Below are 12,746 nucleotides of genomic sequence, written 5' to 3'. Positions count from 1 at the left end.
CTTTGGACACAGACAGATGGGACTAGCTGGCCTTCATTTTTTAGGAGGTTTACAGTGTTGGTGAAATAGCGGTAATAGTGCTGTGCTTGGAATGGAAGCCATGCGAGCTGGATAAAAGGCTGTTTAAGAAGTGGTCAAGGAGTTGCTGATGAATGCACTTTCCTAAGATTTTGATTACGGGAGAGAATGGTAATGGGTTGGTAGGTTTAAGTCTGTGGAGGGGCCACCTTTGTGAAGGGGAATGATATGCAATATCTTCCTGACTAGAGGGACATACTGTTCAGTGATGGAATGGTTAATGAAGACTGACATTGAGCAGGAGACTGTGTTGGGAACTAGTTTTAGGAATTCATTGGAGAGGTGAGTGGCAGTGAATCAACTGGGTTTTAGTTTGGTAAGGAGCTTTATGTGGCTGGTTTGAATGGGTTTACTGTAGAATGAGTTGGGATTGGAAGTTGTGGAGTTTGGTACTGTTAGGGGTGCGTTGGAATTATTACTTATGAGGGAAGTAATAGAGTTAATAAAGTGGGAGTTAAATTGTGTTGCTATACAGTGTGAGGAGTTGCTGGTTGAGGGTGCTGATGTAGTGGGTCCCATGGTTAAGCAGAGAGTTTATACAGTGACAAAATTTGGGGGTATTGTGATATTTTGTTGGCAAGTTTGAAAGTATATTTTTTGTCCTGCTTTACTTGTTTCTTACACTGATTTCTTATAGGAAATCTGATAGGATGTGAGGAACTCTGTCATTGGTACACTGGTAGTGCAGCCAGGCCCTGTCCCTTTAAGTAGTGATTTAGCTTCTTTTGTAAGCCAAGGTATTTAGGTGAGGTGCATATTTTTTTTTTTAAGGGAGCTAGGTTGTTCAGTATGTCCAGAATGTATTAAAGTTCTGTATGGCGAGGTCTAATTGGAGGTGCTTTAAAGGTGACCAGTCAAATTGTTGTAATAAGGAGGTGAACATTGAGGTGGAAACGTTTATTTTTGCTGCTTATATAGTGTTAGGTGTGTGAACATGTTTCCTGAGAATAAAGGTTGGGGAGTAGTCACCAAGCGAGTCTGGAAGGCAGCCTGCTTGGTAAGACTGGGTTTATTAGTTAGTACCAAATAAAGATTTTTTTTTGGTAATGTTCATCTATGCGAGTGGGAGAGTTCATAGGTTGGTACTAGGCTATCGGCCTTAGGGCCTATACAAGCCTAGCCATAACAATTCCCTGGCTATTTCTTCCCACAGTATTTACTTCCCTGGACCTCTGTCAAAGCAGGGCGACTGACGTGATACCCGGGGTGAATTTCCTATCTCCCATCCAATCAAGGTTCATTTTGAAGAGGGTCAAAGGGGCACTCTGCTTGACATGTATGGGCAGTCTATTCCGGAGTCTGGGGAGTCTCTGGGTCAGGAACCTATCCCCTCAGCATGTTTTGTTCATTGCGATAACAAGGTTTAGATCCATGGAGTGTGCGTCTGAGGGACTGGGATTTCTTTAAGTACAGCATGTCTAACAGCTCTGTGCTTGACATGGCTTTGTATGTTAAGCAGAGATTGCCTCTGAGTAGACTAAATGTGACAGAATATAGGTGGAGTTTTTTTTTTTTTTTTTTAGACAGTCAGCATAGGGCATCTACTTTAGGCCTGTGACTTTTTAGTGAGGTATTTCTGTGACCTTTCCAGTTGTTGATGTCTTGAGAAGTACATACCAAATGGGGCATTGGATTCTATAATGGGTCTAATCAGGGATGAGTACAGTGGGACAATGACCTCCTTTTTTCTGGATAAAAGCCCTTGGTGATTAGGTGTGCCACATAGAAGGCTTTCCTGACTGTTGTGGCGATATGGTTATCATATATGAGACCACTGTCCACCTGTGTCCAAGTCTCATCACATTTTCGGTGTTTAGTGTACTGATACCTATGTGGTAATTCATGGGTACACGTTTTTTCCCTAAAGGGGATAACTATACATTTCTTGGCATTGAGCTTCAGCATCAAGCATCAGTTTCTGTAAAGCCCTTTTGTAGAATATCCACATCATTTGAGGATTCAAGAATGGCTCCCAATTTGCAGTCATCTGCAAACTTTGTTAGCCAGAGTCCCTTAGTGTTGGCCTGTACTTCAGAAAAATAGATGCCAAACAAGAGCGGTCCCAGGACTGAACCCAGAGGTACTCCACTTGTCTGGAGCTGGATTTGGAGTCTGCTACTTTTACAGTGTGGGAGTTCCGTCAGTAAGCCAGTTGACAACCCACTGAGTGACAGAGGGATTAATGCCCAGCTTAGTAGGTTTATCTACTATTCCAGGGTGGGGGGTGGTGTCGAAGGCCTTAGCGAGGTCCAGATAGGCTGTGGACCACCTTACCTTTGCCCATGGCTCTGGAGTTCGAAGAGGTCAATCACGTTCAGGAGACAAGATCGGCCCTTCACAAACCCAAACTACATGGGGTCCAGTGTGTGAAGGTTGTCAAGGTCTTTGTTTATAAGTTCCATGATATGTTCCATGGCCTTGCAGATCAGGCTTGTCAAACTGATGGGGCAGTAGTTCCCGGGATCCAAGATGGATCCCTCCTTGTGGAGTGGGATAACTGTAGCTGTGCGCCACTCAGTGGGCACAAAGCCTGAGCTGAGGCAATGATTAAACATGACACTTAGGTGAGGTGCCAGTTCATTTTGTAGTTCATGCAGTACACAGCCTGGGATGTCATCTGGTCCCATGGATGCTGTATTCTTAGCTTTGGAGTGTGCGTTTTTTTACCTGCTTTGCCATTACTGGAATTTGGCAATCTTTAGGTATTGAGATTGGCCTTTTAGGGAGTGGGGGGGGGGGGGGAGTTTGCACTGAATCAATCTGCCAGGACATTGGCAATATCCTTGGGATCAGTATATTTAATGCCATTCTGTTATAGCTCATAGCATATCTGAGCATTGCCATTTATATTCTTGACTTAGCTATAGAACGGCTTGTGGTTGTCTTTGGAATCATTGGCAATTTTATTTTCGTAACTAGCTTTGGAGGATTTTAAGAGGGATCTCACCTTCTTACTGAAGCTGGTAAGGGAGTTTTTTGCATCCTGGGATTTTCCAATTTTCTGCAATGGTTTCTTCCTTTAGTTGTAAAGTCCGTTTATGGCAAGGGACCACCAGACTGGCTTCCTTTATTTGGAGGAGAATGTCTTGGTTCTATTGGGGATGGCACGACTCATGCACGAGTAGATGTGCTCATACAGTGCCTTAGTGTAGGATTCAGCAGTCGAACTTTCAGTTCCCATCTGCATGGGTGTCATGAAGGTTTTCATTTCTGAGTAGCATGAAGTTGGCTTTGGAGAAGATTTTACGGAGGTTTCCTTACTGGGGGGTGGGGGTGGGGGGTGGGATTTGAATGTCAAGGGTGATTAGCTTATAGTCAGACCTGACCAACAAGGGGGTGACCATAGATGTGGAGCATTGATTTTCCATGTTGGTAATGACCAGATCTAGGATACTGGAGCCCCTGGTGGGACTAAGGAGTAGTAGAGTTGTTGGGCAAAGGTGTTGGTACACAAGTTAATGGCAGAGTAGTTGAAATCAACCAGTATTAGGGTGTTTGGTTGTATCTTAATATTTTCCAGTATGTTTAGAAAGGTGTAGTGAGAATCTTGGGGCATGGTGGGGGATCTGTAGCAAGCTACAATTTGGATTGCAGTCTTACCTAGAGTTAGTTGCACCTGGAGAATTTCAGACGCACTGTGTTGGGCAACTAGCCTGGTGTTGTGAATATGGACACTCCTCCACCTTTAGTGTTTTGGTCCTGGTTTGGTGGCCGAAGTGTGGTATGTGGTAAGAGTTGTAGCCTGGTATCGCAGGGGTGCTCTCTGGAGCCTTGAACCAGGTCTCAGTTACTGCACAGATATCTATGTTCTCCATTTTTAAGAGGGCCTCGACAGTGTGCATTTTGAGGTTTAGACTTCTAGCATTGAGTAGCATTACCTTCAGATTTTCCATGCTTGTACCCGTTAAAGTGGTGGTTTTGTCCTTTGAACTTGCCTAAAAAATGCACTATATGGGTGGCAAGTGTTTTAGCCAGCAACATGAATCCCAGGGGCGACAGGTGCAGAACATCTCTGGCAAAGCATCATGATCTGTCAATCATGTCATCCCAGGCAGACAGATACTGGATCCCCTTTGAATGACACCAGAAGCTTAGCCAATTTTTGAAGTCAATCATTTTCTCCTTGTACTGTGGTATCATTCTGGGCAAAGGCAGGATGCTACTCAGGGCCTAGGGTCATACCTGCCTGGGCCACATGATCCGAGAGCTCTTCCATGTCTCCATGTATTCCAGGGAGGTGCATCTCATTCACGCCAACATGGACAATGACAGTCATATTTGTACTTGTTGTGGTGTGACTTGAGTGCATGCGTTATGTGGTGGATCCTGGCACCAGACAGGCAGCTAACTAATTTTCTCCTTGTTCAGCCTGGTGAGTGGGATATCAGTGTGCCTGACTATAGAGTCACCCATGACTAAAGTGTTTGGCACGTTGTCTTGCCTTAGGGGCTGTTGTTGGGTGGCACACTGGTGTTGTGAGCTAAGTGACACTTTGTTTGTGACTGGTGTTTGTTTGCATTTCAGCTTCAGAGGTCCTAGTTGCTTGGGCAGGTTAATGTTAAGGGCCTCCACATATGTGGGTTTAGTGTTGCTATGTGTGGGTGTTGGTGGTGTGGGTTTAGAAGGGCTATGTGTTGCTTGAGGTGTAGTGTGGGTATTAATCTTTTCCTCTTGACTGTCTAGCACAGTCTTGGGTGGAGAGAGCCTTGCTTCCAGTTTGGTTATGTAAGTGCAACTGTTGCAGGTTGTAGTGTCGGGTGGTAGGAGGAGCGGTTGTCTGTACATGAGACAATTGCTGCATTGCCCCAGTATGCCCTGAATCACCAGGTGGACAGGAGAAATCACTGGAAGCTGACCCTTGGACATGCCTGGTTTTGTGCTTTTTTTTTGTAAAGTACAAGAGCTGTCTTCCCTTCCCTTACCTTAGCAAGGTACTTTGAAATTATAGGCTGTTTAGTTCCTACGATTAATTTCTCCTCATCAACATTAATAGTTTGAGAGAAATTAGAGGTTAAGGAAATTAGATGAACTATCAGAGGAGCATGTAAGCCAATCAAGGTTAAAATCTCTTAGCATGGCCTCCCGGGTAAAGTTAGTAAATGCCTATTAAAGGAGGTTTTCTATGAGGGGCATGTTTTGTCTAGAGATAGATAAGTAGCTGAGATTGTAATAGCTTTGTGGGTTTGATTTCGAGGTGTGCAGTTAATATTTCGGAGTTGGGGAGATCTGCGGGGAGTAGTTTAGTAGGGTCAGTTTGAGGAAGTCTTTAAACAGGACTGCGATACCTCCACCAAGTTTGTGGGGCCTATTACGTCTAATGATGTTGTAAGCCCTTTGGCACAATTTCATCTTTTATATGGGGTTTTAACCAAGTCCCAGTTATGATTGCTATGTCTGGGGAGTACAGCACTAGTGCTGCATGGAATTCACTTATTTTGTTGGTAATACTTCTTGGCTGAACACTATCAAGTGTGGCTATTTATTTACTTTATTTTTATTTTATTTTATTTTATTTTACATTTCTTGACCAGGATAGTCCGACTGGATACATGCCCATTTTCAGCGGAGGCCCAGGGAAAAAAGGTCCAAGGTAGTACATACATAAAAATCACAAAATAATTCTAAGTTACACACAGTTTACAGGTTCCAGCTGAGCAAGCAGGTAATATACATTTTTTAAAACAGTGTTGACAAATTGACTAGGCAATGTAACATGATTACAGACTATAGAGGAGGATCTAGTCGGGTTTTGAACAAGGACACAGCCAGTGGTTTTAAAGTATAGCTTGAGGCTTTTTTTGAACAGAGTAAGAGGGTTCAAGAGCAAGATCAGCAGGAAGAGAGTTCAAAGTTTTGCCAACAGAGTTAGCAAACAGAGTTCCCCGAGTTGTTGATTTTGGATGTTTGAACCAGTAGTTTATTAGACGAGCGAAATGACCTCAGGTTGCTATAAGGGATGATGATATTTTTTAAGTGCAGGAGTATTATCAGGGTGGTTGAGAACTTTATGGGCAATTATAAGCTGTTTGCAATGAAGTAGGCTAGGCCATTCTAGCCACCCCAAAAGATTTAGGTTGCGACAGTGGTGGGTCCTATAGGCTGTGCCTGTTGCAAATCTTGCACTATGGTTATAACAGCTGGAGAGTTTGCCAAGAGCAGATTTGTTCAAATTAGTGACTAGAGGAGAGGCATAGAGAAGAGTGGAGAGTAGATGGGAATGAGCAATAGCAGTCCTAGCAAATGGAGTAAGGAAAGGTTTGATGTTATACAGGCAGGCAAGTTTTTTGTCAACGGTTTTGATAGTTTGACTGACATGGATATCAAATCTGAGGGTGTTGTCTATTGTGATGCCCAAGAGTTTGGTTTGTGCATCTGGGGAGATAATGGTACCATTATTAGATTTTATGGCAAAGAGTAGTGAGGAAGACTTACAAGTGGGGGAGAAAAGAAGCAACTTTGTTTTGTTAGGGTTTAATATCAGCTGACGGAGCCAGTTTTCATCTATATTGAAAGTATTCTGGGTTAGTCATTAGATCTTTCGGGGAGGTAGTTGAACAATTCAAGGTGGAGTCATATGCATAGTGGCTACAGGTAGGATGACAGTGGGAAGGTCATTAATAAAGACAGAAAAGAAGGGGTTCTAGTATGGAGCCCTAGTGACACCTAGGGTGACAGGTAGAGGGGTTGATAGTTTGTCCTGCCATAGGACGGCTTGTTGTCTACCAAACAGGTAAGATTGGAACCACTGAAGCACATGGCTATTTAGTGAGAATGTCTTAAGGATGTGCCTGAGTATTCGGTGGTTGACCATATCAAAGGCCTTGGAGAGAACTAAAAAGAGGGCTGAGGAAAGCTTGCTATTTCAGTTATGATTTATGATGTTAGAGAAGGATAGGAGGGCTGAGGTGGTACTGTGGTGTGGCCTAAAACTGTGCGGAGAGTTAGTCAACAGCTTATTCTGGGTAAGATAATGCATACGTTGTTTATGGACACTTCTCCATAATTTTAGCCAATAATGACAGAATAGCTATGGGTCTAAAGTTTGACAGTTCGAAGGAGTTGCCTCCTTTATGGAATGGTATTACATGAGATATTTTCCAATTGGAGGGGATGGTAGCTTCAGATAAGGTTCTGTTGATTATGATGGAGATGGGGTATGCTGTGGCATCTGTTGCTTTTTGCAGATACACTGGTGGGAGGAGATCAGCTAGAGTAGTTGGTTTTAATTTCTTTAGAGATCTGATAAGTGATTTAGAAACAGGCTGAAAGCTAAAGGAGAATGTGGTATTGGCGGTGACAGAATTTGGGTTGGAGCAGCTGTGTGCCAGTTGGCTGGCTAGGGATTGGATAGCATCTGTGAAGAAACTACTGAAGGTATTTGCAATATCCTCTGGGGATTCATGGTTGGAAGCTGACTGGGTAGGAGTGGAGGACTGTCCTGGATGAAGTTTGTTCATTCCTGCCCACAACTTTTGAGGTTTATTGTGATGTTTTTGTTGAGGATGGCAGTAGTCTAGTATAATAGATTTTTTGTGTGATTCCTTAGCTGTTGGTATCAGTTGATCTAGTGGGTCTTTTGTGGTACGCCATTTGTTCCATGCCTTATTTCTAGCTATAACTTTGGATTTGGTCTCAGAGCCATGGGGCAGTTTTTGTTTTGGTTCTAATGGAGCGAGCAGGAGCATGAGAATCAAGAATAGTAAGGAATGTGAAAGTATGCTACTGCATGGTCCAGTGAAAGGTGCTTTAGGATTGACCAATTGCAAGCTTTAAGTTCATTTTGAAAATTGGTGGAGTTGAAGTTCTTATTTCTGGTCTGGTGTGGGGTGTCCACCTTGTGCTTGATAATGTACACAAGGAAGTGGTCACTTAGGTCATCTGGGAGGGTCCCCGACTTGTACATACAGGGGGGTGGTTGTTAACTATCCAATCTAGGATACTGTCTGTTATTGGCTACCCTGGTGGGGGAGGATATGAGCTGCGTAAAACCGTGTAGGTTGACATGGGTTGTAGGAGATTCCTAGGAATAGGTGTTCCAATCAATGTTAAAATCTCCAAGCACCATAGTTTCTTGGGGGTAGGAACTGGATAACCATTGGAGGTTGTCCTCCACGGTGTTTGTATTATTACCTGGGGGAATGTAAATGTAGACAATATTTATGTATTTTGTCATTGTTAATCTGTAGTTTGGTAATAACAATTTCTGCATTATTAAACTGGGGTGGTTGTAGGGAGACTGTAGCAACATCTAGTACATTTTTAGAGAGTACAGATACCCCACCACTGTTCCTAGTAGTACGATCTAATCCAAGTATGTTGTACCTGGTGGTATTACCTGTCTTTAGTTACCGGTTTTAGCCAGGTCTCCGTAAGACAATACATCGGAGTAAACTGCTAAGACGGCATGCAGATTCTGGACCTTATTGTTTATGCTTCTGATATTTAGTTTGCAGGTTAGGAGAGAATTAGGGGCCTATTATACCATGACCCCCCATTAATATTCCAAAACGTGCACGCTGATTAGTCAGTGTGCACGTTGTAAATCGACTTATACTAATGGAAAAAGGTCCGGTCGCCCGGACTTTTTCCATTAGTATAAGTCTTTTTTAAAACACTGTCTCACTATGTTAGAGTTTAACATAGCGAGACAGCTTTAAAAAAAAACGGAGATCTCAGTTGCTTTTTTTATAGCTGTCTCACTATGTTAAACTACTTTAACATAGCGAGACAGTGTGTAAAAAGCAACTGAGATCTTGCTTTCTCCGTTGCTTTTTTTTAAAACCTGTCTCGCTATGTTAAATGGGTTTAACATAGCGAGACAGCTTTAAAATAAGCAGGTGGGGGGGGCAGAAGATCTTGCTTTCTCCGTTGCTTTTGCCCACAGCTCTGATGTACTGCATAGGCATACGCATGCGCAGTACATCAGAACTGCCGCAGAATACCAGACAGCTGCGGAAGGGCAGCAAGGAGGCATTATACAATGCCATTATTTAAGAAAAGTAATTATTTTTTTTCTTAAATAATGTCATTGTATAATAACAATAACCCACTTCTGGGTGTGGGTAATGATGGATTTACCCACGGTTGGCTTTGTTTGGCCACTCGGGCTTCATCCTCGTGACCAAACCACGCCAACCGTGGGTAAATCCAGCATTACCCACACCCAAGCGTGGGTTATTGCTATATTAGCCACTGTTATGTTAGAAGGAATATTAGTTTGGGAACTGGAATCAGCAGGTGGGGATGGGCCAGGGTTTGGGTGGATGCCTCCATCCACTGTCAGGCTATAATGTAAGCTATAAGTGTCATAATTTTGTTTATAAATTTTTGGTAATGTTTAGTTTTGGGGCGGATGTACCTGGGTCGAATCGGGTGGCAGTTTAAGAATGGTGGAGTCAGGTATGTGGGGAATTATGAAGTGGTCAGTATTGTTTGATACTGATGTGGTGATAGTTTGGGATTTTGGGTAGTGGAAACCTAGGTGCTGAGGAGATAGGGAATGAGTACCAGAGGTAACAGCAAAAATAGTAGCAGTATTTTGAGGGATAACCGTGTCTGGCTCGGGCATTATGTTGGAACTGTATTTGGAGCAGGAGTAAATTAAGAAGACTACGAAGATTAGTGGCAGTTTGATCTAGGAGGTTATCTTTGATAGGTTATAGTGGAGGGGGTATGGTTTTTAGAGCATTAAATTTAGCACCACTGGGGGTGGGTGAGATTTGGGGGCAGGGCGGGGCATGGATCAAGCCAGAGTACAGTGAGGGTGAGCAGAACAGGGCCAAACCAAAACACAAGGTACCCGGATTTCTGTGCATGCAAGGTAATTGTAAAATGTTACATTTTATTTCTCTAGTCTTATACTGCAGATTGATAATACACACTTGGGGAGGTAAAGATTATATTTGCCGTTGTTAGCTCTAAGTGGCGACCAAATAATTAGCTAAAAAACACTAAAAAAATTCCTGAGGTCTAATTGCTTACCTGTGAGCAGAATTCAACTGCTGATGACCACTTGTGTCCCGATGGGAGACTAGTAATTTAAATATGGCTGCATAAACAGCAATAATTTAACAGACTTAGTATTGGGGGTGGGGGTAGTAAGAAGGGTGTGAACCAGGTGCAATGCAAAGAAACCAGCCAAACCAGAGAGGCAAGCAGTGGAAACCTATGAGTGAAGCCCTCAAAGGGGGTGAGCAGTAATACAAACTCTACTTGTAAAGTGAAGGAGCGAAGAGACAGCAATGTTTAAGGTTGGGAGTGTGTCTTCACATAGGTTCATAGGTAGGTACTAGGCTATTGGCCCTAGGGCCTATATAAGCCTAGCCACAAAGGTACCCTGGCTTTCGCCACCCAAGAAAATTATTTTCCTGTGTCCCTGTCGAGCAGAGCCACAGAAATGATCCCCGGAGTGAATTTCCTATCTCCCATCCAATCAAAACTTTTCGTGAAGAGTGCTAATGAAGACCTTTGTTTGATATAGATAGGTAGTTTGTTCCAGAGTATGGGAAGTCTCTGGGACAGGAATCTATCCCTTCAGCATGTTCTGTTTATTGTTGCGACAAGGTTTAGGTCCCTAGAGTGTGTAGCTCAGAGGGATTGGGATTTCTTTAAGTGGAGCATGTCCAACAGCTCTGGGTTTGACATAGCTTTGTATGTTAGGCAGAGATAGCCTCTGAGTAGGCGATATGAGACCGAGTAAAGCTGGAGTTTTTTGAGACTGTGTGTAGGGCATCTGTTTGAGGCTGGTAATCCTCTTTATGAGGTATTTCTGCAGCCTTTTTAGTTGTTGTAGATGTCTTGTGAGGTACATACCAAAAGGGGCGCTGTATTATATAATGGGTCTAATGAGTGACAAGTAGAGGGGAACAATGACCTCTTTTTCCTAGATGAGAAACCTTTTTGTGATGAGGTGTGACACGCAGAAGGATTTCCTGACTACTGTGGTGTGATTATCAAAGGAGAGACTACTGTCCACCTGTGTCCCAAGGTCTCATCACATTTTTAGCATCAGACTAACACACCTATGTGACAGTTCATGGGTACAGAGTTTTTACCAAAAGGGATGACTATGCACTATTTGGCATTGACTTGCTTATTAGTAGCCAGTTTATGCACAGATTAGAGTAGGGAGATACATTATCAATGAAGGGGAATGTATAGAGATGCAAACAAACAGGTGGGGCTCAAGTGATACAAAACTAAGGTAAACAGCGCTGAAAGGGCTGCTTAAGCGTTAAGTTTTAATCACAGAGAATAGGAAGGCCCTGAATTAAGTGTATACTGCCTAGTGGACAAAGAGGATTACTACACAAGCTGAGGGGGGGGCACAAGGGTCAAACAGTCCGTGTTATTATCACACTTAGAACTAAGTAACAGCTAATGTTAAAGCTTCACTATCATAACAAATGCATGTAGAATGCCTGGTTGAACTGACTCTGCTCTTCGGGCTCAAAGGGTATATCCTTGGTTTAGTCTTGCAGTACTGTTTTCTTCTTAGACTGTCTGGGTGGGGTAGTATCCATGGACTGCAGTGTTGCCTGAAGTGTGCCTGCTCTTCAGGCTCAAAGGGCATATCCTTTGTTTAGTTTTGCAGTACTGATTTCTTCCTAGAATGTATGGGTGGGGTGGTAGCCATGGACTGCAGAGTTGCCCGAGGCTGCAGTGAGCAGAATTCAACTGCCGATTACCACTTGTGTACTGATGGGAGAATTTAAACTAGTATTTTAATGAAGTTATGGTGCTGTGGCTGTAGCATCCAGGACAACAGCTATGGCCTCTTATCAGGGGACATCCCCAGCAGAGGATGTTAAAGTGCAGCTCCTCAATGCCGCCTCATTCCTCCTGGGAAAAGATCTGCTCTTTAGGAACTTTACATGTGAAGAGAATGGAGGAAGAGAGTTTAGGCTATGCTAAGGTGTCAAACTTACCTCCCGTACCACGTTACAACAAAACCTACACTTGCAAGTCTGGATTCTTTTACAATAAACAAATGAAGCAAGACATGGGAAATAATGAATTTAAGATGGCAAGGGAACACAGGGAAACCTGGGGGGGCAAATTTCAATAGGGAACAGCCATGACTAATGGATTTCTCTCCAACCTAGCCCATCCATCCATAACCCCCTTTTCCTTCATTTTTGTACAAGGAATCCAGGATCAGGGTGTCACACCAACAGTGACCATCATACAGAGCCAATGTTTATATCATGGACATATCAAAATCAGCAATGGCAGTTTGAGAATGTAAAGTGCTGGAATGCTGCTTACAGAGACCAACTTCACCAACAGTGGGAGTTTTTTCTTTCTCCATTGGTGTGTAACTCTAGGGGTGTGGGGATGTACTTCTACAAGAGGGGAGTGAGGAGGGGGCTTGCCCTCCTTCAAAAAAAAAAAAATGTGCCATGTTCACTGAAGTCAGTTTCAGCAAGAAGTTTTCAAATTTTTAACTGACCAAAAATGACTTTCTGCAAGTCAACATTCCTTCACATTGCTGGGTGGTTAAGCCCTGCAGCGGTTATTCCATACCACACAAATACATACGACCAACAGATATGCACACTAAATCCTCTTTCCTGCCCTCTCTCTCTCAATCCCACAACCAAGGTGGCAATCAGACCATCTCCCTAGTGTGGAGAAACTTGCAGCAGTAAAATATTCATCTAGAAGAG

At 43.2% G+C, this 12,746-nt stretch overlaps 1 protein-coding gene across 1 annotated transcript in view; it reads right to left on the bottom strand.

Moving 5' to 3' along the window:
* LOC122800905 (putative serine protease K12H4.7) overlaps positions 1–12,746 on the bottom strand; it is a gene marked incomplete in the record, with an annotated part of 685,243 nt that overhangs the window by 284,403 nt on the left and 388,094 nt on the right.

The sequence above is a fragment of the Protopterus annectens genome, chromosome 4.part1 (genome assembly GCF_019279795.1).
Source record: "Protopterus annectens isolate FY-2018-M chromosome 4.part1, PAN1.0, whole genome shotgun sequence".
Classification (NCBI taxonomy): domain Eukaryota; kingdom Metazoa; phylum Chordata; order Ceratodontiformes; family Protopteridae; genus Protopterus; species Protopterus annectens.
Note: the sequence above shows the minus strand (reverse complement) of the source record. Positions and strands in the feature narration are given on the sequence as shown.